General features: G+C 40.0%; 1 non-coding gene across 1 annotated transcript; it reads right to left on the bottom strand.

Moving 5' to 3' along the window:
- Window positions 1–4,815: 4,815 nt before the first annotated feature.
- On the bottom strand, window positions 4,816–4,922 carry LOC127747821 (small nucleolar RNA R71). Its single transcript, XR_008009768.1, has one exon. It is a non-coding gene; the product is annotated as a small nucleolar RNA R71 (small nucleolar RNA).
- Window positions 4,923–5,344: the final 422 nt, after the last annotated feature.

Raw genomic sequence — 5,344 nt, 5'->3', positions numbered from 1 at the left:
CGAGTGGTGCTTCATCACCCGGTACCTTGAGTTAACTAACTCGGGATTATCGATTGAAAACTCACAATCAAGAGTAGCTCTATAACAGAACATTTAGCAACCCAAAGAGGTGCTGGACACCACTATCCAAATAAAATTTCAATGTTATATGCCTGTGATTGAATGTGTTATGGAGAGAGGCTTGGGTTAGTAAATCTTTAAGAGTGTCTCAACACTTAACAACTTGAACCAACTGGTTTGGGATTGTTGATTGAAAGCTTATGCTAAAGAGCCGCCTTAAGACAAGATTTCAAGCTCATTTGAAATAAAAAAAAAGGGGGAATATAAAAAAACAAAAAAGAAAGAAAGAAAAGCATCAAGTAAAGAATGGTTCAAGGGTCATGTGCTACGGTATAGAAAAAAGTCTAGTGAAGTTAACCAATTTAGTATTGAAGCAAGCATTCTAATTGAAAAAGTTGAATAGCCGTGATCAATTACAATAAATTAATGACCACACAAGTGAGGATGACATGCTCAATGAAAAATTACTCTCTGGTAGAACATTCAAGTCTTACATCTTAGATTCTTGTGACAAAGTCCTTTATACTTTGCTTGAGGACAAGCAACACTTTAAGTTTGGTGTTGTGATGCAATTGCATATTTGTTATATTAGCTAGTTAGTTTAGTTGGTTTTAGCTTAATTTCACTTATTTTCTCTAAATAAACAAGTCCTTTTATGAGTTTTGTCTTCATGCATGAGAATACCAAGGAACATGTTGATTCTAGCCAAATTCATGCAAAATGATTTAAGGAATACATACATGAATGAGTATGAGTGAATCTCATGAAATTTATTGCATGAATTGGTAAGACTTTGAAGCTATTTCCTTTGTTGATGATAGGTGATGAAACAAGAAAGCATGGGAGCAAGAATGATGCAAGCTGGGCAAGAAGAAGAAAAAATGTTGGGCGTTGCCAACTTGAAGAAAAAGGTGCGTGTTTGAAGGCAACGCCAGGCAGCCCTGGAGAAGCAAATGTTGGCGTTGCCAACTTGAAGAAAAGGGTGCGTGTTTGAAGGCAACGCCAGGCAACCCTGGAGAAGCAAATGTTGGCGTTGCCAACTTGGAGAAAGGAGTGAGTGTTTGATGGCAACGCAGGCAAGCAAAGAGCTGAGCCAAGGAGAGCTCGAGGGCGTTGCCAACGTGGGAATGAAGAAGCGTTATTCAAGGCAACGCACACAAGCAAGGCTTGGCCCTGGAGGAGATTAAGCTGGCGTTGCCAATGCCAGGAACAAGGGAAGTGTTCCTTGACAACGCACACAAGCAAACTTGGCCCAAGAGGAGGAGAAGCTGGCGTTGCCAACGCCAAGAACCATAGGCGTTATTCAGAGCAACGCCAAGCAATCTTGGAGAGCTAGTTTAGAGCCTCGAGCACGTTGCTGGCCTAGAGATGAGGGGCGTGTTTGAGGACAACGCAGGCAAACAACATTGAATGGAAAACTTGGCCCAGGAAAAGGAGATGCACGTTGCCAACGCCAAGTTATGAAGGCGTGTTCCTTGGCAACGTAGCAAGCAACTTTGGCACCAAAGGGGAGCTCGAGCACGTTGTTGAGCTAGGAACCATGGGCGTGTTCCTTGGCAACGCATGCAAGCTAGGAGTATGGGCACACGAGAGCGTTGCTAACTTGGAAATGAACTGGCGTGTTCTTCAATAATGCCAGGAGCAAGATCTTGGGCCAGCAAATAGAAGCACGTTGCCAACGCCACTTGCATTGGCGTGTTCTAAGGCAACGCCAGGAATGGTTGCTTGGCTAGGCACCAAGTCCTGGGTGCCAACCAAGTTGCCAACGCCAGGAAGGGTGCCAACCACGTTGCCAACGCCAGGAAGGGCGCCAACCACGTTGCCAATGCCAGGAAGCATAGGCGTGTTCAAGGACAACGCCAAGCAACGAGCATAGAGCCTTGAGGAAGGCTCGAGCACGTTGCCAACGCCAGCTTCTAAAGGCGTTCTCTAAGGCAACGTGACAAGCAAAAATTGAAGGCTAGAGATGAGCCCTGGAAGGAGCACGGGCACGTTGCCAACGTGCTAGCAAGGAGGCGTGCTTGGTGACAACGCCAGCCTCGTGTCCCTGCCTTGGGAGGCTAGGCACGGGCACGTTGCCAACGTGGGAGAATGGGTGCGTTTTTGGCAACAACTTGGCAGCTTGACCTTACCTTCTTTGAGGAAGCATAACTTGAGCTAGGAAAGTCCAAATGAGGTGATTCCAATGGCATTGGAAAGAAGACATCAAGAGCTTTCCAATGATATATAATAGTCCATATTGAAGCAGAGGATTGACACTCAAATTCTGGGCAACATTAGACATGAGAGAAGAGTCAAGAAGAAGAAAAGCAAGTTGTTGGCAATAACTTGGGCCAGCAACGCCCAAGTCTAAAACCTCACTTCCAGGAAAACACCATGCACGTTGCCAACGTGCATTAAGCCTAGAGTTGTTGCCAATAACGCCCCTCAATGGGCCAGAATTGTTGCCAACTTGCTCTGCTTCCTTTATTCCTCACAAAGGCTAGCAACTTCTTGAATTGAACCAGAAATTCAACAAAGAGAAAGCCCACATTGCTAGCCCAATTGAAGATCTTTGAAGGAGTTTTAGGACTAATATAAATAGAGATTGAGTTTGTACTTGAAAAGGACTTTTGACACTTAGACTTTTTAGACTCTTAGCACTTTTATTTTGAGAACTCTCTAGCATTTCCGGGAGGATACCGGCGAGAGCTATTTTGGTTCTTCTTGGAACTTCTCTTCTTGATTTTTAAGTTTTAAGCATTTTTTCTTCTTCTTCTTCTTCTTCATCTTCTTCTTCTTCTTTTCTTTACACTGAGTTTAATTTTTGTTTATGGCAATTGTTGTTGAAATTGGAGCTATGATTCACTAAACCCCACTTTCATTAGGGGGAAGAGCTCTGCTTGTTTGAATGCATTGATGAACTCCTATTTTCCTACTCAATTCAAGTGGTTAATCTAAAGAGGAAACTCTTGTTCTTTAAAGATTCAACCACCATTGCCACCAAGAGATTGGGATTCAATTAACCACTTGCCATGGATCTATACCCATGATTGAGAAGGACTTAACTAACATCAATTCATGAAAACTTGCATCTCTGATCCCTAATGATCCTCTCCACCATTAATTCTTGTTACTTTTGCTTCTAGTTGTTTGAATACCCATAACCCAATTCCCTTCTACATTCTGTCAATTTACTATTCTTGTTGTCTACATTTTGTTCCTTTAGTTCTTGCTATTTACTCTTATGTTATTTAAATTTCTGCAACCTTTAATTCCTTGCAATTTATCTTTGATGTCATTTAAGTTTCTTGCACTTTAAGTTTCCGCTATTTACTTTCATTTTATTTCTCTCTTCTAGTTCTTTAAATTCTTTGCCATTTAAATTCTTGTAATTATGTTCAAAAATCACAAACCTCATGAAATTAAAACCATGTTTGCTTGACTAAATTTACCATTAACTAAAGTTGCTTAATCTACCAATCTCCGTGGGATCGGCCTCACTCTTAGTGAGTTTTATTACTTGATGCGACCCGGTATACTTGCCGGTTGTACGTGAAATCTCATTTTTACGTATCAACTAGGTAAAAAATAAGTGAATTACATTCACAGCCATAACCTAGTTCCTTCGTGACAATTTCATTGTTGATTTTCCACCCACCATGAGTCACTAAACCTTTGTCAAAGGGTTAAGAGCTCTGTTCATGTTTCGATAGTTAATTAATCTAAATTTTCTGTTGTGTTAAAGTATTGCATTGATTTGTTTCATGATTGAGTATTTCGTTCTTCATCACTAAAGGATTAGTAGCATCAACAGGTGTGCTAATTCTGTTTTGGATTTGTTTACTAATTCAACAGAACTGATATTCAAATTGTGTTTGAAAACTCCTTCAGATGACTTTTTAAATCGACTAGAAATAGTGATTTTCTAAATGTGCGACACAATGCATGATTTTCAATTTCCCTTGTTTTAAATATGTGACATATAATTTGGATTAGGACAATTCTTGAAATTGTGTTTTCTTATAAGACTCAATCGGACAGGACTAGCTTGGATTCGTGAAGTATAATTTGACCTAAGGACTACTTTTGAATCTTATGAGGAACTGAATTAGATTTTGCACTTAACCTTTTCAATTAATCGATTGACCAATACATTGGAGGTTGGTTAATTGGGAAGAAATCGATGAGTTGAGACATCAAAAATCGATTACTTATGATTCATCGTGAACAGAGATTTTCATGCATTTGAACTATGTTAACAAAGTGTAATTACCCTGGAAACATGAACATTTCCGAAACCCTAGACATTCTCCACCATTTATTTCTTCCAATTAAAAATTACTGCCTCCGAAGCACTCCACTTTCATGGTTCCAGCATTCAAGAATTCTAGGATTTTTAAACATTCAAGGAGGACTCTTGGAGATTCTATCACTCCTACCACCGACAGTTGTGGTAGTAGCATAATGAGGTCTGCTCTTGAGGCTAACAACTTTGAGTTGAAGCCTTCTCTCATTCAATTGGCATAGCAAGACCAAGTTAGTGGCAATCCATAAAAGGAACCGAATATGCATGTATCCAATTTTCTGTAAATATGTGACACGATCAAGAGCAATGGAGTTTCCTCCAAAGCTATAAGATTGAGGTTGTTTCCATTCTGTTTAAGGGATAGAGCCAAACAGTGGCTACAATCTCAACCATTGGGAAGTATAGCAACTTGGGAAATGATAGTGAATATGTTCTTGACCAAGTACTTTCTTCCTCAAAAGCTAGCAAGGTTGAGGAATGACATTCACACGTTCACTCAAAAAGAGGGAGAATAACTTTGTGAGGCATGGGAGAGATATAAGGAGATGCTAAGGAAATGTACTCATCATGCTTTCCCTAAATGGTTGCAACAACAAAAATTCTGTGATGGAGTATCTCAAGCTTCCAAAACGTTAATTGATTCTTCAACGAGAGGATCATTGTGCTGGAAAACACCCGAAGAAGCTATAGAGTTAATAGAGACAGTGACTAATACCCACTACATGTATGCTAATGAGAGAATAGTAAAGAAAGGAGTCATGGAGCTAGATACACTAGATGCTCTCTTGGCACAAAACAAAGTCATATCTCAACAAATCAATTCACTCACTAAACAATTGGGTAACATACATGTCTCGGTTGTAAGGACATAAACCACTACATGCAACTTGTTTGGAGGAACTCATCAAGATGAAGATTGTCAATTATTGAAAGACGATCAACTCTCTCAGAAGCAAGTGAATTATATGGGCAACTTTTCAAGAAATACACAAAATG

This window comes from Arachis duranensis, chromosome 5 (assembly GCF_000817695.3).
Source record: "Arachis duranensis cultivar V14167 chromosome 5, aradu.V14167.gnm2.J7QH, whole genome shotgun sequence".
Taxonomy (NCBI): domain Eukaryota; kingdom Viridiplantae; phylum Streptophyta; class Magnoliopsida; order Fabales; family Fabaceae; genus Arachis; species Arachis duranensis.
The sequence above is the reverse complement of the archived record's forward strand: the minus strand, read 5'-3'. Positions and strand labels throughout refer to the sequence as shown.